The 21526-nt window shown below is 38.2% G+C and overlaps 1 protein-coding gene across 1 annotated transcript in view; it reads right to left on the reverse strand.

Annotated features, from left to right (window-relative positions):
• The window catches only part of LOC129014668 (golgin subfamily A member 6-like protein 1), a 96295-nt gene extending 84236 nt beyond the window's left edge, over nt 1–12059 (reverse strand). Inside the window, exon 1 of the mRNA XM_063653191.1 lies at nt 11922–12059. The gene's annotated coding sequence lies outside the window, so the exon portion shown is untranslated. The remainder of the gene's footprint in view (nt 1–11921) is intronic.
• Nucleotides 12060–21526: the final 9467 nt, after the last annotated feature.

Genomic DNA, 21526 nt, shown 5'->3' on the forward strand with positions numbered 1-21526 from the left:
CCTCGTGATCTGCCCACCTCGGCCTCCCAGCTCTCCTGTCTCCAATGCTAAATCTCACATCCATATCTCCAATCCGTCAGGTCTTCCAAGATCAAGTAACACTTTTCCAATATGTCTTCTTTATAAATGTGTGCTCGTCCCTACTGACTCTCATCACCTCTAGACCTCAATTTTTAACATTATCTCTTCCCCCAGCCTATCCTAATAACTCAGATCCCCATGTGTTCAGATTTTCCTTTTCTGTAAGCAATCCTACTGTCACTTGAGCACAAAACCCCCACTCTTTGCTCTTTTCCTTTATCTCACAAATGCCGACAGTCATCAAGAATGATGAAATTTTCATTTGCAGTATGAATCCAAGGCATGTCCTACCTTGCATACTGCTGCTTTCATGCTAGAACTGGCCTTTATCACCATGGCAATTTTCTTTTAAATACTGTTCCTGCATTTTGACTTTCCTTCCATTAATGTATTCTACTCAATACTTCTAAACTAATCTACTCAATTTATGATTTTGAGGGTACCACTGTCTTCATCAAAAGTCTTCAATGTCCCCCTGTTGTCTTTTAAGCAACCCCAAGTTGTGTAATTTGTCATTTATCCATTTGTCCTGCCAGCCAGCCATTCAAAATTTATTGAGTGCCTACATGATTTTTTTTCCTTTGGAGAACTGCCATTCAGCTACTGGAGCTACTGGCCCTTGCTTAAAAAGGGTGTGAAGTGCCTGGGAGTTTATATCCCCTTGAGATTTTCACTAACCAGTGACTGAAAGATGCTGACTAAAGCCTCACATCCATAGTCTGGATTATAATAGCTCTGAAGCTTAGTTTACACTCCAGTTTCCCTGCAGAATCAGGCTCAAGGCTATTCTTGGGCTTTGCATGGTGATCACACTCTTGCCTGACTTCCTTGCCTTTCTTGCCCTACTTCACTAATTGCCTTATTTATCTACCCTGGAGCCCTTCCTTAATAAATTATTTTTACGTGAATTCGTCTCTTAGGTCCTGCTTCTGGAAAATCCAAAGAAAACCACTTTTGTTAAGAGCCAAAGACATGATCACTACTGCGAATGAACCCATGCTGAGTAGAAAAATAGACATGCAAGCCAGCAATTTAAATTTTAATATGCTATCTACCATAATAGTGGGATTTGCAAAGTCCTGTGAGATGAGGAAACAATAAATACCTATCTCAGGTAAGGGAAGTCGGACTGCAAGTCTTCACCTAAAGTAATATCTGATCTGAAATTCAGATAAGTTTTTTTTGGCAGAAATAATAGGTAAACTGGTTATAACAAATAGTGTGGGAAAAATTTAATGTTATAAGAACATGAAATTCTTCAGGAACTACAAATAACTCAACTTATTCTTATCAGAGACAATATGTGATACAAGGGAGGAGGAGGGAACTGATTCGAATAGGTGAGTAACATGGTAAAAATGTGAATTCAAAACATTCTCTGAGTGTTGTAAAAAGAGCTCATCTAGTTTATCTGTCAAAGATGGCAAACAATATAGAGAACCCAGAAGGGCAATGCCTTCAATTATACAGTTGTAGCTGTTGCTCTGGCAGTACTGTGGAGGACTGCATGTGGAAGTTGCAAGTTAGGGCTAGTTTGGAGAAAGAATAATCAGAAATCAAATACCATGGTGAGCACAAAGGACTGAGAAGAGAGAGAATGTGATATATTAGAGGAAGAAATTGGTGGTAGTTGGTGATTGACTGGGTCTGTGGTAAGATTCTAGGCTTTGGATCACCCTGCCAGTCACCAAATCTGAGAGAATTTTCTTTTGACTTACTTTATCAAGATAGCAGCATTTTCCTTCCTTCTTCAGCTTCCTGTTTGACTGTTTTGCTAACTTTTGTACATTTTCCAAATTATCCATATTGACAATACATTATTCTTTTATTTGCAAAGTGGAGTAGGTGGTAAAAATGAAATCATAGCATATAGACAACTTACTAAAAATTATTGAGTTAATCAGAAAAAGTATGTTGATAATTAAAATACATGTGAAAAAAAGTCCAAGCTCAATCATAACTGTTTAAAAAATGTCAATTGAAACAGTATGAATATCAGATTAACAAAAATTTTAGTTGTAAAACATTCAATTTTAGCAAAGATAAAGGAAAGAAATATGCTAATGCACTACCTGTGAGAGTATAATAGGTCCAAATTTTTGAAGAGCCATTGCAAATATGTGGCAAATTAAAACACTCACTTCCTTTCATCCAGCAAGGGCACCACTAATAATTTACACTAAGAACCAATATAGATGAATATATATGAAGATGCTTATTACAGTATTATTTCTAACAGCAAAAAAGTCCACTAATATAAACTCATTAGCTACACCATAAAATGACCATTCCATGGAATATTATGCAGACGTTATAAAGAATATGTTAATATAAATGTGGTCAATAAATATTGCATTACAAAAAGAAGAGTAGAAATTGAGTTTGTAGAGAATAATTTCATCACCACATAATGTGAATATATATATACTGAAAATTTCTGAAAGGATCCATCCAAAATTGCTAACATTATTTACCACTGGGGCTTGAAAATGATGGAGATTTGCTCTTGTCATTTATTTTTTTCCCCAAGAACAACAGTAATTTGGCCATAAAATTAATGAAAAGAAAGAGGCATTAACAAGATATTTGAGGGACAGTGTTTAGTTTTTACATGTTTGTGGAAGGAGGAGATGAGAAATTAAAACTTTATATAATTCTGTTGAAATAAAATAAAAATAAAATCCTTAGAGTCACAACTCTAAGAAAGGAAAAGTACTTACAGATAGGAAAATAGAGGCTAATCCCACATCCTGTAAGAGTCAAACCAAGGACTAGGATTCAGCTCTCCAGACCCTTGCCCCAGTGCTCTTTCTATGATCCTAAGCAATAGTATATCTATGCCTAGAAAAATCAAGCCAACTGAGCTGTAAAAGATCTCAGCCATTATTTGTGTCTGCTCTGAATATACAGGATTGATTTTGAGTTCATAAATAAATAAGAAATGTTGAAGGGTTGTCCATGGGACACTAAATTCCACTGTATTCTGAACCAGAATTTCTTAATTCAGTACCATTGCTCTAAAAGGATGCTTTCTCAAGCACTGAAAAATATGGTCCCATTTATGTCCCTAATTTAAGGGAAGAGACATTTTGAATTGGAGGCAAATAATCTCTGTTGTAACACTTCAAAGCCAGGTCAGGAAGCTTATGCTAAATGCCTTGTGTGTACTTGTGATTTTTGTATTCTGACCTTGAATGTATTTCACACATAAGCTGACATGTCTCCAATAATTTTCCTGCTAAGTACAGTATAAATGAAATATTAGCGCATATTATCTGGGCACCCCACCAACTCATCAGTTTGTTGCTATAAAGTGCAAATGCCCAATCATATAAAATTCCAAGCATTGCTCTGCTGAAAATGAGAAGGCATCACTAGAATGTGAGTGAAAAGGATATTATGTGCTTCCCTTTTCTATATGTTAGATTGCTTCACATTTCAAAAATAAGTTCACTCTGGGAGGCCGAGGTGGGCGGATCACAACGTCAAGAGATCGAGACCATCCTGGCCAACATGGTGAAACCCTGTCTCTACTAAAAATACAAAAATTAGCTGGGCGTGGTGACGTACGCCTGTAGTCCTAGCTACTCGGGAGGCTGAGGCAGGAGAATCGCTTAAACCTGGGAGGCAGAGGTTGCAGTGAGCTGAGATCATAAATAGGCTGCACTCCAGCCTGGCGACAGAGAGAGCCTCCGTCTCAAAAAACTTAAAAAAATAAGATAAATAAAAAATAAAAAATAAGTGAAACAATATACTAACCAAAAACTTGTAAATTTCTTTATCCATCTACTTCTAGGAAATTACAAAGAATAAATTTCATTATTTTAGCATAACAGGGATGGATTTTCTTTTGTAATTTTCAATATATTAACAATATATTTTTTTCCTAGTGTTGTTTAGGATACTTCCTGTAATGCTTCATTCAAGTTATCGGTGAATTTTACTATGTATTGTAAATGATACATAGCCACCATATATAAACATTTGCTGAATTCAAGATTAGTAAGTTAAGAAACTGGGGTAAATAAAATGGAAACAAGACATCCGTGAATATTTAAAGATGTAATCTCGCAATTGCATGTTTCTGCTGGCTTTTCATCATATAATAAACCTTGTTTTTTCTTCTAATTAAAATTGCTATCAATAATAAAAATGCTAATTATACATAATCAATATTTTTATACATATGGCAATTCTTACAAATGTTCGAATTTCAGTTTAGTAAATTGATGTGTAAATATACTTTGTAAGACAGACAATTTTTTTTCTATTTATAGGTATTTTATTTTTATGATATTGTAAATAATATGTATATATTTTTTACTTTTATTATACTTTAAGTTTTAGGGTACATGTGCACAACGTGCAGGTTTGTTGCATATGTATACACATGCCATGTTGGTGTGCTGCACGCATCAACTCGTCATTTACATTAGGTATATCACCTAATGCTATCCCTTTCCCCTCCCCCAAACCCACGACAGGCCCTGGTGTGTGATATTCCCCATCCAAGACAGACAATTTTATAAGAAGATTAACTTGAAGTTATAAGTGGACTAATGAATTAAAATTTCCATTTCCTATGCTGCAGAGCACTTTTAGTGCAATTTGGAGGGAGAACATCAGTGTTCAGCATTTATAATTTATCATTTGACATTTGGACAAAAAGTGTATAGAAGAATTACATATATTTCTTAAATTTCCAGTATTACACATGCTACCATAATGCAGGGTTTTACAAAGAGATTAGTGTAATTCAATGGTTAATCATATTTCAAAAAGGAGCTACATTGTGGACCTTGTATTCCCCTCATAGTTGCTTCAGGAAGGGATCTCACTTGTCACTCCTTCTTGGCATTGAGTTCTATTCAGTTCTTAACTGAAAATAGGAAAAAATGCTACCCTATACTGAAGCATTTCAACACAATTGGAAACATTATGCATAATTTTCAATAGATGAGGATATACATTTACAAAGTATTCACAAAAAGATATTTTTGGCCAAAATTTGAATTTGTTGAAAGAAAGTACATCTCTGATCTACTTTTCTAGAACTTTCTGGGTTTCAAGGTCTTTAACAGAGGTGTGTGTGTGTGTGGGTGTGTGTGCATGTGTGTGTCTGTGGGTGTATGGAAATGTACTCTGTTCATAAAAATGCCAGTGTTGGTGTTTCCAAAGTGAAGCTACTAAAAAACAGAGAATTGGTGTAATCTAGAGGGGAGAGGAATTGATAGTGCAGAGAGCACTTGGAAAATAAAACTATGGAAAAGAGGCCACAGTATGGACCAGAGGTAATTACCTGATCACTAAAAAAGAGAGAAGAGAAAGAAAAAGACACAGGAAAACAGGGTCAGAGAGGCAGAAAGTGAAAAATCTAACAGTGTATTTGGCACTGCAGAGAGTAAAAGAATGAGAGGTTTTTCCCCTTTCTGTTCATGGGTTATGAAATTGAGGTTTTCCATATAATTAAGAAAGGATGGATCTTGGTGAAGGGCATATTGTCATCTATGAGAGAGCTGCAAGAATTATAGGGAAGATTGGAGAAGACGGCTGACATTGCTGCTTTGGGGTAGTTGCTCTAAAACTTCTGCCATTCAGCCACGCGGAGGAGGTGAACAGGTATTTGGGGACATGTGTGACACTTGATCACATGTAATAATAATATATATTACATGTAGAACAATTCATATCATAATTTATGTGTGGAGCAGGATGTAGCTCAACAACGAATGTTCAGAAACTTTACCTAAAAGCCAATTCATAAGTTATTCTAAAATTGTTGTTAACCTGGTGGGCATATTTTCTAGGGATTTCAAGTGAGTAAAAATTGTCAAGAAATAAAAGCCATCAGGAATAATGTCTGCTTGGCCTATGAATGGTAGACACACTTAAGAGGCATTTAACATTTTAGTTAGAGCTATAAATGATCTTTGCTTTAAAATTTAAAAATGTGTTTTCTTTAAACTTTGGTTTCATTTTCTTAGGCATTTCTTCAGATAATACATATGTGTGAATGTATGTGACTTTTAGACTATAAAATACTTTGAAACTCTTAGATAAATCTTTGCTAATAATACAGTTCATTATGGAAGAATTTTGGGATTCCTTTTGCTCTCAGCATTGACTACTGTCATTGTAGAAGTTCTGACAATATGATGATTATATGAAGACTCTGAGTTCAAATGCATCATCCTAAGGCAATGCAAACATATTTTCATGTTCTTGTTTTATCATATTTATGTATAACAGAAATGGGAAGACTAAAAGATTTCATTATCACAATTTTGGAGGGCAGAGAAAATACCGACAATCTGCATTTCCAGACGAAGTTTAAGCTATTTAGAAGCCAAACCTTCTCACTAGTTAGCTGGCAGATCACATTCAGTGAGAAAATGTTTCAGGTTTTTCACAGCTATGTTTAACTTTAAATAAGAGATTACATAATTAATGCTAAAATTGCCTGTCACTATTATATTCCTTAAGGTTTTCCATTCTTTCTTAGCTTAAGTCCTGATTTTTATTTTCATTATTGTCATTGTTATTTTTCTTTTCATAGAAAAGTACTACTTAGCTCTATAATCTTTTGTTTGACATTAAGGGATAAATATTTTTGACAAAGCAAAAATACGCTTGAATAAGTTTGTGGTCTTCTGTAAAGGTTTAACCTTATGTAGTTGGATTTTGTACATTTTGGATAATAATGATTACATAAACTTTATCCAAAAATTGTTATAACTATTCAGATTAATTTTGAATCAATTAAAAAGTTTTAAAATAAATATTATTTGAAGTGTTTATCAGATCAGAAAACAAATCAAAAGATTCATAGTTATACATCAATAATTGCTTATACTGTAAATGAAAACACTTGTTAATTTCTAGAAATTTATCACATATTTGATTCTACTTTCCAGGCAGTATTCCCACATTTTAAGTTTGTCTTCATTTTAATAAAACTGTATCCAAAAAAATAATAAAACTATAATCTGAATACACAAAAATTTCAAATAATGACTCCATATATGCTCAGGAAGTTTAATGTCTTGACTTTAATCATACCAAAGACTTCTTATACTAATATAATTTTGCATATATGCAAGGGTTTCACTTCTGTATGCAATCAAGAACTCAGCTAAGCTGTTTATCCTCTCCATGTTCTTACAGAACATTCTGCCTTAAGGATCTAATTCATGGTTACTTCCTACTCCGTTTTTAAATTTCACCATGATTATGCATCTCATTTACATTTTATTTCCTGGGTCTTTCCTCCCCTCTCAAAAACTACCCAGAGAGCATGATAGCTGCCTTTTCTTGACTTCCACACCTTACACACACACACACACACACACACACACACACAAACACTCTCTTACTTTCACAAATATGTGATAAGGGGGACAGTGTTGCTACATTTATATTATTCTTGACAAATGAAACTGGTCACCTGTTTGCTGTATATCATAGGCTTGGCCAACATCAGGCAGATGCTGCCCAGATGGCCTTTCTTCATCTAGAATCATGGAGCCATGGTGGCCACCTCACTTTCCTCACACCCTCAACCTAATTGTCCCCAGGTCCTAACCAGCAGTTGAATCCATTTCCTTTCCTTCATTTTCCTTTCTGCTATCCAGGCATTTGTCCTCTTGGAAAGCAAGACGAGGCCTTCCTACCTCATGCTTAATCTGCTCCAGTGGCATTAGCCTACACTCACTCCTCAAAGAGAACAGATCCTTCCTAACTCGGAATTTCACACAAGGCACGTACCCAGGAGTCCTCGCCACTCTATTCCATCCCATGTCTCCTCATATTCAATAGCCAGAGGCTTTAGTCTAGAGGTGACACCTCTGGGACAATGTACCTGAAGCCCTAGACAAGGAGCTTTGTTATTTGCCATCACATATTCTATGTTTTTCTACATGACATTTATAGCAATAATTTTTGTTTAAATAATTTTTGATATTTTAGTCCCTCTCCTCAACATATACACTTCTAAAAATCAGTGTGTTGCTCACTACTGATTTCCAGCACCCAGCACAGCCCTTAGCATATGGTTGGAACTCACTGAATTTCAGCATTATAAAGAAATGAATTAAATGGATGTTGTACACATGTGTGAGGAGCCATGTGGAATGTAAACGGCAGCACACCTATGTGTAAAGTTGTCAGAATCAAGGAAATGGAGCTAAATTGGGAGCCAGAAAGCTAATCCATATGGATGTCGAGGAGATGAGGCTTGAGACACAGAGCAGTGAGCAATGTGAGGGATCCAAAGGCTAGGGAAGTCCCACAGGAACACAGGAGATGATTCAAAGAACCCTTGGTTGTCCTGAAACATTGCTTTTCTTCATGGGCTAGAGGACTTTCTTGGCAGAGGGCTGAAGACAAATGCGTGCAAAAGTGCTTTCTCTAAATGTCTCACTAGCTTATGTTTTGAATGTGTAATTCCAGAACTATGTATCACCCATCTCTCTGTGCTGTTCAGTTCTTTTCGTCCTGCTAAATCTTTTCTGCATCTCTATTTAGATGATTTCTCATTCTTTCCATCTGAGACTGATGGTTATTTCCATGTGGGGATGTTACTAAGAAGACTATATAGGTTCTAGTTAGCAAAAACAGACCATAGAATTTTTTTTTAAAGTCTGCCCAGCATTTAAGAAGATATCAACCTGTTCTCCAAGTGTCCAGTCCTATCTCGTGTCTACCAGCTTTTAGCCTTTTTCTTTTTCTAAGGATAAGCTCTCACTTTTCAAATTCTGTGTGACATTTTTAAGGCCACATACATGAACACATTTTCATGTATTCCATCTTGCAGTCCTGAAGCAGTAACATGACTACCTGTTGCGGCAAAAAGGCTGCTCCTTGGTCTGATCTGCATCTTCCAGGGAACCTGCTTGGCGGTCTACGATGCATCAAATTTTCCCCTTAGTAAATCTCAGAAAAAGATCACCCATAAGCATACTACAGGGGTATTCTGAGGTTTGACTAGTATTTCAGAGTGCTGTAGATCCTAAGATGAAAGCAGTAAGAAAGTTGAAAAAATAGTATTATTTATTCAACAGACATGCTAGAAATCTCAGAGCTTCCCTAGTCCCTATTTTCTGTCCTATGCATGTAACATAAAACTCTGCAAAATCAGAACTGAGTTCTCTGTAAAGACATTCAGAAAGAAACAAGACCAGCCTCGAAGGGAAGGCCTTGTCATCCATGGTTTATTCTCCTTTTCTTGTTATGGCCGATGGCAGCACCTAGATTAGAGTAGGTTCTCAGCCATGGATTCACTGAAATAATGCTTTAAAAGTATACTAATAAAGAAGAAAAGAGAGAAGAATCAAATAGACGCAATAAAAAATGATAAAGGGGATATCACCACTTATCCCACAGGAATACACACTACCATCAGAGAATATTATAAACACCTCTACGCTAATAAACTAGAAAATCTAGAAGAAATGGATAAATTCCTGGACACAAACACCCTCCCAAGACTAAATCAAGAAGAAGTTGAATCCCTGAATAGACCAAAAGCAGGCTCTGAAATTGACGCAATAGTTAACAGCCTACCAACCAAAAAAAGTCCGGGACCAGAAGGATTCACAGCCGAATTCTACCAGAGGTACAAGGAGGAGCTGGCACTATTCCTTCTGGAACTATTCCAATCAATAGAAAAAGAAGGTATCCTCCCTAAATCATTTTATGAGGCCAGCATCATCCTGATACCAAAGCCTGGCAGAGATACAACAAAAAAAGAGAATTTTAGACCAATATCCTTGATGAACATTGATGCAAAAATCCTCAGTAAAACACTGGCAAACCAAACCCAGCAGCACATCAAAAAGCTTATCCAGCATGATCAAGTGGGCTTCATCCCTGGGATGCAAGGCTGGTTCAACATATGCAAATCAATAAACGTAATCCAACATATAAACAGAACCAAAGACAAAAACCACATGATTATCTCAATAGATGCAGAAAAGGCCTTTGACAAAATTCAACAGCCCTTCATGCTAAAAACTCTCCATAAATTAGGTATTGATGGGACATATCTCAAAATAATGAGAGCTATTTATGACAAACCCACAGCCAATATTATACTGAATGAGCAAAAACTGGAAGCATTCCCTTTGAAAACTGGCACAAGACAGGCATGCCCTCTCTCACCACTCCTATTCAACACAGGAAGACTTGGTGCCCCACTGCTAGTGCCATCACCCAGTCCCAGCCCAGCCAGGGAGCCCAAGGGCCCCACTGCCAGTACTGCTAGAGCCCACCGAGGGCTGCCGGCACACAGCTGCAAGCTCCAGCTTTATCTACTCACGCCCTGGACACTGCACGGAGCCCCAGCAAGTTCCACGTGTCCTTGTCACCCCAGCCCTCCTGCCCCACAGATCCTAAGCTCAGGAGACCCTCTCCAGCCCAGCCTGTGGGGGAAGGCAGCCCCCACGGTAACCCACGGATCAGCTCAGAGGGCAGGGCATCCTGGACTCCCCGGACTGGGAAACCCAGTTCCTGTCCCCCTGCGTAGTGGCCACACCTCTGAGAGGGGAGAAACCCCTGCCTCACCTCACCTGAGGGACCCTGACCCAGAGGCCTGAGAAAAAGCCACCTGTAGGCTCCTGGCACCTGCCAACCTGCACCTTAGGGAAACTTGTCCCACTTCAACCTGCAAAGCTCTCAGGTCATTATTTCTAAAACCACTGTCCTTTCTCAAAGAAGAAGAAAATAGAAAAAAAAACAAAAAAAAACAAAAACAAAAACAGAAAGAGGCACAGGAGGTTGAAGACGCCAGAAGCAGTTTAGCCCAAAAACAAAGTGCCAGACGCAAGATGCCAAGTTTGGGGCGCTTCATCCACCGCATGCCCGTTTAGGAGCTGACTGCACTCAACCACAGATTTACGTCTGCTGCCCGCCAGGTCGTATCTGAAGAGATCTGCAGAAATAAGCCTTCCTTCTGCCAGTAAATACTAAGACTAGCAGGCCCCTCTAAGGCTCTGCTCTCCACTGGGGTATGGCGGGACAGGCCCCTCAGCAGGCATTCCCCGCACCCTCCCTCCGCGTCGGCCCCGAGAAAAGGAAGTTCGCCCCTCGCCTGGGCTTACCAAGGCCCGCCGCCCGGCTCATGGAGCCCTGCTTGGGGACCGGGGGCCTCGATGTTCTCCTTCACCATCTGCGGCCAGATCTCCCTCCAGCAGCCTTGCCAGGCAGTGCCTGGCGTGGAGAAGGGGCCCTGCCGAGGGGCAGGTCCGCGCCGTGCCCCCAACCCGGCGCCTGCAGCCCAGGGGCAACAAGCTGTGGGGTTTTTAATTGAGAAGTTTTTCCCTCTGGGCCTTATTATACAGGGAAAGGGAAGGGGCGAAGATCCGGGCTCGGGTTCTCCCGGGGCAGCGAACCCAGAAGCGACCCCAAACTCAGCAGTCGCCACCCTGCACCGGGACTTGAAGCCGGCGCCAAGCGGGGCAGCGGAACGCACCAGCGGCAGGGCCAGCCTGGCGAGACCCGAGCGGGCGGCCCCGCCAGCCAGCGCCACTTGCCCGCGCCGGGTGGCCCCTCGCCGCGGTGAGCCCCTCCCGGGATGCGAAAGCCATCGCCTGGTCCCCGCCGCACCCGCCCGCCCGTCGTGGGAGGAGGATGGGCCGGTCGAAGAGGCGTAGGGCCGCCGGGCTGCACCCCTAGATCCCAGCGGCGGCCTCCCCGCAGCCCCGCCGAGTCCGCAGGGCAGCGCTCGGGGGCTCTCGGTCTGCAGCTTCCGCGACGTCCCCCACGCGTCCGGGTCCCCGCGGCGCCGCGGGCGGCCCCAGGCTGCCGCCGCCAGCGAGTCAGGCAGCCAAGGTTCTCCAGCTTACCTGGCCAGGGCGCGGGGCTGCCCCGGTGCGCCGCCGTCCTCGCCGTGCCGCCGTCCCCGCCCCGCCGCCGCCGGCTTCGTCCGGTAGGCTGAGCTCCTGGAGAGCCCGCGACTAGCCGCACACCCGGTCGGCTATTTAGCCCGACAACTGAATAGCGGCGGGGACCTACCGCGAGTGGAGTACGGAAAGCCCGCAGGGCACCGCTACCCGGCGCACGCGCACTGAGCTACATACCTGTGTAACAAACGTGCACGTTCTGCACCTGTATCCCGGAACTTGAAGCATCCTAACATGTGTGAAATGACATCTCATTATGATTTTGATTCGAATTTCCATGATGGTTTGTGATGTTAACCATTTTTTCACGTACCTATTGGCCATTTTTTATGTTTTCTTTAGAAAAATGTCATTCTTGTGCACATGTACCCTAGAACTTAAAGTATAATAATAAAAATAAATAAATAAAATAAAAAAAGAAAAATGTCATTCCAGTCCTTTGCCCATTTTTAACCAGGTTTTTCTTTTGCTATTGAGTTGTAGTTTCATATATAATTTGGATATTAACCCCTTAACAGACATCTGGTTTGCAAATATTTTCTTTCACTCCCTGGGTTGCCTTTTCATTTGGTTGAGTGTTGTTGTTTTTTTTTTTTTTTTTTTTTTGCCTCTTCCAGAGCAGTTAAATACACTATTAGCTATGCCAGCCCTTATTTATTCATGACTCCCTATCTCTAGACAGAAAACTCCGAGGAACAACTGGTCCCTATATCCTCCCACTTACTAGAGGTGCATGTTATACAGACTCTTTAAATTCAATTTGTCTAACCATATTCATCCATTAATTTAATAAGCCATTATTAGCCAATGTATAAGACATTGGAGGTTCAATGGTGAAAGTCATACCAATTGCATTTTTGGTGCAATTTCTTCAATAATGTCAGACATTACAAAATTACAAACTGAAGCATACTCTGATGGAAGGAATGAATGTCCTCCTCAGAGAGTATATACGAAGGTAGCTTTTCCACATCTGGTAGGGCTGATGTTCTCTGAGGAAGTGAAAGCTGATCTGGGATATGAGAGTGAAAAGGAAAGGAAGGAAGGCTACCAGAATGGGAACAAGCATGTGCAAAACCCCTGTGGTAAGGCAGAGCGGAAGGAATCAGAGAAAGTGAAAGAAACCCGTGTGGAAAGAAAGCCAAGGAACCACTGCTTGTATATGAAACCATCACTGTTAGCCCTCTAGAAGCCTTCTGTCTGCTCTTCCAGTCACAGCCCCCTTTCTTCCACTGAAGGAATAGTAACTACACTGTTCAAATATTTATGGCAATAATTCCTTATTATATTTAGTTACCACTCTTAAGAATTTCCTTTTAAGTTTATATAAATGGAACCATAAAGCATATAGTCTTCGTGTATGATTTTACCTACAGTACATTTTGTTTTCCAATTTGTTTATGTTCTTGAGTCACATATTTCATTCATTTTGGATGCTCGATAGGATTCTTTGTTTGAATAAACAATAATTCATGAACCTAATGCTTTGACGATGAACAGTTTTGATGTTTCTGTGTTTCTAGTGATCAGAAATCATATATGATGAAACATCTAGGCACACATATGCACGTCATTTCTCTAGAATAAACAGCAAGAAGTATATATATATATAAGAACATGAACATATGCAAACACAAGTTCATGCATAATACTAATATAAAATTATGTACTATTCTATCTCCTTTCACATATTTTCTGTTTTTGTCTCTCCTTTCATTATTGATGTTTTCTTCTTCCCTTTCTTGCATTTAATGATCTCTCTGCATCTTATCCATTGAATTCTTAATTTAGGCTATTTCACGTATTACATTTAGTTCTAGAATTTCTATTACTTTCTTTTCTGAAAAATCTGCCTGACAGATCTCTTAGTCTACACAATCTAACACAATTTTCTATTATGATGGAAATATTCTATAAATCAGTATTGCACAACACAGTATTAACCAACCACACATAGCTATTCAGCTCTTGACTAAAGAATTGAATTTTTATTTTTATTTATTTATAATTATTTCAAAGTTAACATCGGTAGCAACTTCTATATTAGAAAGAAGGTCTTCTATGATTCTATTTTCACCATCCACTTACACTTAAAAGAAAAAAAAAACGTAACTCACTCAGGGCAGGCAGGGTGGCTCATGCCTGCAGTCACAGCACTTTGGGAGGCCAAGGCAGGAAGGTTGCTTGACTCAGGAGTTTGAGACCAGCCTGGGCAACAAAGTAAAACCACATCTGTAGTAATAATAACAAATCATTAGCGGGGAGTATTGGCGTGCACCTATGCTCCCAGCTATTAGGGAGGCTGAGATGGGAGGATCACTTGAGCCCGAGACGTGAAGGCTGCAGTGAGACACATCATGCCACCGCACTCTGACCTGGGCAACAGAACAAGACCCTCTCTCAAAAAACACAAAAAACATAAAAACTACTATGCTCAATCGGAAAAATTTGAAAAAATAGACAATCATAATCAATTAAGACTCAATGGTCAACATTCATATTCAGTGTATAAATTATATACACTAAATGAGATTGTATACATACCACCCATATCTACACATATGCACATAATATAAACAAAATAAATTTTGTAATGTTGGTGTATATATTTTATAGCCTATTTTTTCAAACAATATTTATAAAATAATTTTATGGCATTAAATATTGTCTAAAATCATAGACTGTAATGATAATGTGAGATATTACCCTTTGGTTCTATAATAATATTCTCGTATTACTCGACATTTAGACTACGATTTTGACACTGTTGCTAACATGATTATTTCTAGTTGATTTCTTAGGATTATTGAGATGAAAGTAAGATTGCTGGAATAAAATATCCAAATATTAAAACATTTTTGGTATTTATTATCAAATTGATTTTCAGAAAAGTTATACCAGCTTAAATTGCCATTAGAGTAAGATAAGAATGCAGTGTGAATTTAAGTCCTGTTTCTCCTCTACCTTTTCCTATCTCCTCTTTTTCTGTATCACCATATGACATTTGTCATAGTCCTGTTCTTCTTCAATATCTTTGTTCCATAACCTCTGTTTTAAAGGTTCCCTCTCCCCATTCCATGTTCAGCTCTGTTTTTTTTTTTTTTTTTTTTTTTTGAGACAGGGTCTCGCTCTGTCACCCAGGCTGGAGTGCAGTGGCCCGATCTTGGCTCACTGCAAGTTCCGTCTCCCGGGTTCACGCCATTCTCCTGCCTCATCCTTCCGAGTAGCTGGGACTACAGGTGCCCGCCACCACGCCCGACTAATTTTTTTGTATTTTTAGTAGAGACGGGGTTTCACCATGTTAGCCAGGATGGTCTCAATCTCCTGACCTCATGATCTGCCCACCTCGACCTCCCAGCTCTTCTGTCTTAACTGTTAAATCTCACATCCATATTTCCAATCCATCATATCTTCCAAGATCAAGTAACACTTTTCCAATATGTCTGCTTTGTATACGTGTGCTCGTCCCTACTGACTCCCATCACATCTAGAGCTCAATTTTTAACATTATCTCTGCCCCCACCCTATCCTAATATCTCAACTCCCCATGTGTTCAGGTTTTCCTTTTCTGTAAGCAATCCTATTGTCACTTGAGCACAAAACCCCCACTCTTTGCTCTTTTCATTTATCTCACAAATGTGGACAGTCATCAAGAATGATGAAATTTTCATTTGCAGTATGAATCCAAGGCATATTTTACCTTGCATACTGCTGCTTCCATGCTAGAACTGGCCTTTATCACCATGGCAATTTTCTTTTAAATACTGTTCCTGCATTTCGACTTTCCTTCCATTAATCTATTCTACTCAATGCTTCTAAACTAATCTACTCAGTTTATCATTTTGAGGGTACCACTGTCTTCATCAAAAGTCTTCAATGTCCCCCTGTTGTCTTTTAAGCAACCCCAAGTTGTGTAATTTGTCATTTATCCATTTGTCCTGCCAGCCAGCCATTCAAAATTTATTGAGTGCCTACATGATTTTTTTCTCCTTTGGAGAACTGCCATTCAGCCACTGGAGCTACTGGCCCTTGCTTAAAAAGGGTGTGAAGTGCCTGGGAGTTTATATCCCCTTGAGATTTCCACTAACCAGTGACTGAAAGATACTGACTAAAGCCTCAAATCCATAGTCTGGATTATAATAGCTCTGAAGCTTAGTTTACACTCCAGTTTCCCTGCAGAATCAGTCTCAAGGCTATTCTTGGGCTTTGCATGGTGATCACACTCTTGCCTGACTTCCTTGTCTTCCTTGCCCTACTTCACTGGTTGCCTTATTTATCTACCCTGGAGCCCTTCCTTAATAAATTATTTTTACGTGAATTCTTCTCTTAGGTTCTGCTTCTGGAAAATCCAAAGAAATCCACTTTTGTTAAGAACCAAAGACATGATCACTACTGCGAATGAATTCATGCTGAGTAGAAAAATAGACATGCAAGCCAGAAATTTAAATTTTAATATGCTATCTACCATAATAGTGAGATTTGCAAAGTCCTGTGAGATGAGGAAACAATAAATACCTATCTCAGGTAAGGGAAGTCGGACTGCAAGTCTTCACCTAAAGTAATATCCGATCTGAAATTCAGATAAGTTTTTTTTGGCAGAAATAATAGGTAAACTGGTTATAACAAATAGTGTGGGAAAAATTTAATGTTATAAGAACATGAAATTCTTCAGGAACTACAAATAACTCAACTTATTCTTATCAGAGACAATATGTGATACAAGGGAGGGGGAGGGAACTGATTCGAATAGGTGAGTAAGATGGTAGAAATGTGAATTCAAAACATTCTCTGAGTGTTGTAAAAAGAGCTCATCTAGTTTATCTGTCAAAGATGGCAAACAATATAGAGAACCCAGAAGGGCAATGCCTTCAATTATACAGTTGTAGCTGTTGCTCTGGCAGTATTGTGGAGGACTGCATGTGGAAGTTGCAAGTTAGGGCTAGTTTGGAGAAAGAATAATCAGAAATCAAATACCATGGTGAGCACAAAGGACTGAGAAGAGAGAGAATGTGATATATTAGAGGAAGAAATTGGCGGTAGTTGGTGATTGATTGGGTCTGTGGTAAGAATCTAGGCTTTAGATCACCCTGCCTGTCACCAAATCTGAGAGAATTTTCTTTTGACTTACTTTATCAAGATAGCAGCATTTTCCTTCCTTCTTCAGCTTCCTGTTCGACTGTTTTGCTAACTTTTGTACATTTTCCAAATTATCCATATTGACAATACATTATTCTTTTATTTGGAAAGTGGAGTAGGTGGTAAAAATGAAATCATAGCATATAGACAACTTACTAAAAATTATTGAGTTAATCAGAAAAAGTATGTTGATAATTAAAATACATGTGAAAAAAAGTCCAAGCTCAATCATAACTGTTTAAAAAATGTCAATTGAAACAGTAAGAATATCAGATTAACAAAAATCTTAGTTGTAAAACATTCAATTTTAGCAAAGATAAAGGAAAGAAATATGCTAATGCACTACCTGTGAGAGTATAATAGGTCCAAATTTTTGAAGAGCCATTGCAAATATGTGGCAAATTAAAACACTCACTTCCTTTCATCCAGCAATGGCACCACTAATAATTTACACTAAGAATCAATATAGATGAATATATATGAAGATGCTTATTACAGTATTATTTCTAACAGCAAAAAAGTCCACTAATATAAACTCATTAGCTACACCATAAAATGACCATTCCATGGAATATTATGCAGATGTTATAAAGAATATGTTAATATAAATGTGGTCAATAAATATTGCACTACAAAAAGAAGAGTAGAAATTGAGTTTGTAGAGAATAATTTCACACCACATAATGTGAATATATATATACTGAAAATTTCTGAAAGGATCCATCCAAAACTGCTAACATTATTTACCACTGGGGCTTGAAAATGATGGAGATTTGCTCTTGTCATTTACTTTTTTCCCCAAGAACAACAGTGATTTGGCCATAAAATTAATGAAAAGAAAGAGGCATTAACAAGATAATTGAGGGACAATGTTTAGTTTTTACATGTTTGTGGAAGGAGGAGATGAGAAATTAAAACTTTATATAATTCTGTTGACATAAAATAAAAATAAAATCCTTAGAGTCACAACTCTAAGAAAGGAAAAGTACTTACAGATAGGAAAATAGAAGCTAATCCCACATCCTGTAAGAGTCAAACAAGGACTAGGATTCAGCTCTCCAGACCCTTGCCCCAGTGCTCTTTCTATGATCCTAAGCAATAGTATATCTATGCCTAGAAAAATCAAGCCAACTGAGCTGTAAAAGATCTCAGCCATTATTTGTGTCTGCTCTGAATATACAGGATTGATTTTGAGTTCATAAATAAATAAGAAATGTTGAAGGGTTGTCCATGGGACACTAAATTCCACTGTATTCTGAACCAGAATTTCTTAATTCAGTACCATTGCTCTAAAAGGATGCTTTCTCAAGCACTGAAAAATATGGTCCCACTTATGTCCCTAATTTAAGGGAAGAGACATTTTGAATTGGAGGCAAATAATCTCTGTTGTAACACTTCAAAGCCAGGTCAGGAAGCTTATGCTAAATGCCTTGTGTGTACTTGTGATTTTTGTATTCTGACCTTGAATGTATTTCACACATAAGCTGACATGTCTCCAATAATTTTCCTGCTAAGTACAGTATAAATGAAATATTAGCACATATTATCTGGGCACCCCACCAACTCATCAGTTTGTTGCTATAAAGTGCAAATGCCCAATCATATAAAATTCCAAGCATTGCTCTGCTGAAAATGAGAAGGCATCACTAGAATGTGAGTGAAAAGAATATTATGTGCTTCCCTTTTCTATATGTTAGATTGCTTCACATTTCAAAAATAAGTTCACTCTGGGAGGCCGAGGTGGGCAGATCACAACGTCAAGAGATCGAGACCATCCTGGCCAACATGGTGAAACTCTGTCTCTACTAAAAATACAAAAATTAGCTGGGCATGGTGATGTATGCCTGTAGTCCTAGCTACTCGGGAGGCTGAGGCAGGAGAATCGCTTGAACCTGGGAGGCAGAGGTTGCAGTGAGCTGAGATCATAAATAGGCTGCACTCCAGCCTGGCGACAGAGAGAGCCTCCGTCTCAAAAAACTTAAAAAAATAAGATAAATAAAAAATAAAAAATAAGTGAAACAATATACTAACCAAAAACTTGTAAATTACCTTATCCATCTACTTCTAGGAAATTACAAAGAATAAATTTCATTATTTTAGCATAACAGGGATGGATTTTCTTTTGTAATTTTCAATATATTAACAATATATTTTTTTTCCTAGTGTTGTTTAGGATACTTCCTGTAATGCTTCATTCAAGTTATCAGTGATTTTTACTATGTATTGTAAATGATACATAGCCACCATATATAAATATTTGCTGAATTCAAGGTTACTAAGTTAAGAAACTGGGGTAAATAAAATGGAAACAAGACATCCGTGAATATTTAAGGATGTAATCTTGCAATTGCATGTTTCTGCTGGCTTTTCATCATATAATAAACCTTGTTTTTTCTTCTAATTAAAATTGCTATCAATAATAAAAATGCTAATTATACATAATCAATATTTTTATACATATGGCAATTCTTACAAATGTTCGAATTTCAGTTTAGTAAATTGATGTGTAAATATACTTTGTAAGACAGACAATTTTTTTCTATTTATAGGTATTTTATTTTTATGATAGTGTAAATAATATGTATATATTTTTTACTTTTATTATACTTTAAGTTTTAGGGTACATGTGCACAACGTGCAGGTTTGTTGCATATGTATACACATGCCATGTTGGTGTGCTGCACGCATCAACTCGTCATTTACATTAGGTATATCACCTAATGCTATCCCTTTCCCCTCCCCCAAACCCACGACAGGCCCTGGTGTGTGATATTCCCCATCCAAGACAGACAATTTTATAAGAAGATTAACTTGAAGTTATAAGTGGACTAATGAATTAAAATTTCCATTTCCTATGCTGCAGAGCACTTTTAGTGCAATTTGGAGGGAGAACATCAGTGTTCAGCATTTATAATTTATCATTTGACATTTGGACAAAAACTCTAAGTGTATAGAAGAATTACATATATTTCTTAAATTTCCAGTATTACACATGCTACCATAATGCAGGGTTTTACAAAGAGATTAGTGTAATTCAATGGTTAATCATATTTCAAAAAGGAGCTACATTGTGGACCTTGTATTCCCCTCATAGTTGCTTCAGGAAGGGATCTCACTTGTCACTCCTTCTTGGCATTGAGTTCTATTCAGTTCTTAACTGAAAATAGGAAAAAATGCTACCCTATACTGAAGCATTTCAACACAATTGGAAACATTATGCATAATTTTCAATAGATGAGGATATACATTTACAAAGTATTCACAAAAAGATATTTTTGGCCAAAATTTGAATTGTTGAAAGAAAGTACATCTCTGATCTACTTTTTTAGAACTTTCTGGGTTTCAAGGTCTTTAACAGAGGTGTGTATGTGTGTGTGTGTGTGCACGTGTGTGTCTGTGGGTGTACGGAAATGTACTGTGTTCATAAAAATGCCAGTGTTGGTGTTTCCAAAGTGAAGCTACTAAAAAACAGAGAATTGGTGTAATCTAGAGGGGAGAGGAATTGATAATGCAGAGAGCACTTGGAAAATAAAACTATGGGAAAGAGGCCACAGTATGGACCAGAGGTAATTACCTGATCACTAAAAAAGAGAGAAGAGAAAGAAAAAGACACAGGAAAACAGGGTCAGAGAGGCAGAAAGTGAAAAATCTAACAGTGTATTTGGCACTGCAGAGAGTAAAAGAATGAGAGGTTTTTCCCCTTTCTGTTCATGGGTTATGAAATTGAGGTTTTCCATATAATTAAGAAAGGATGGATCTTGGTGAAGGGCATATTGTCATCTATGAGAGAGCTGCAAGAAGTATAGGGAAGATTGGAGAAGACAGCTGACATTGCTGCTTTGGGATATTTGCTCTAAAACTTCTGCCATGCAGCCACGTGGAGGAGGTGAACAGGTATTTGGGGACATGTGTGACACTTGATCACATGTAACAATAATATATATTACATGTAGAACAATTCATATCATTATTTATGTGTGGAGCAGGATGTAGCTCAACAACAAATGTTCAGAAACTTTACCTAAAAGCCAATTCATAAGTTATTCTAAAATTGTTGTTAACCTGGTGGGCATATTTTCTAGGGATTTCAAGTGAGCAAAAATTGTCAAGAAATAAAAGCCGTCAGGAATAATGTCTGCTTGGCCTATGAATGGTAGACACACTTAAGAGGCATTTAACATTTTAGTTAGAGCTATAAATGATGTTTGCTTTAAAATTTAAAAATGTGTTTTCTTTAAACTTTGGTTTCAGGCTAAGTTTAAGCTATTTAGAAGCCAAAACTTCTCACTAGTCAGCTGGCAGATCACATTCAGTGAGAAAATGTTTCAGTTTTTCCATAGCTATGTTTAACTTTAAATAAGAGATTACATAATTAATGCTAAAATTGCCTGTCACTATTATATTCCTTAAGG

Source organism: Pongo pygmaeus, chromosome 16 (assembly GCF_028885625.2).
Source record: "Pongo pygmaeus isolate AG05252 chromosome 16, NHGRI_mPonPyg2-v2.0_pri, whole genome shotgun sequence".
Classification (NCBI taxonomy): Eukaryota; Metazoa; Chordata; class Mammalia; order Primates; family Hominidae; genus Pongo; species Pongo pygmaeus.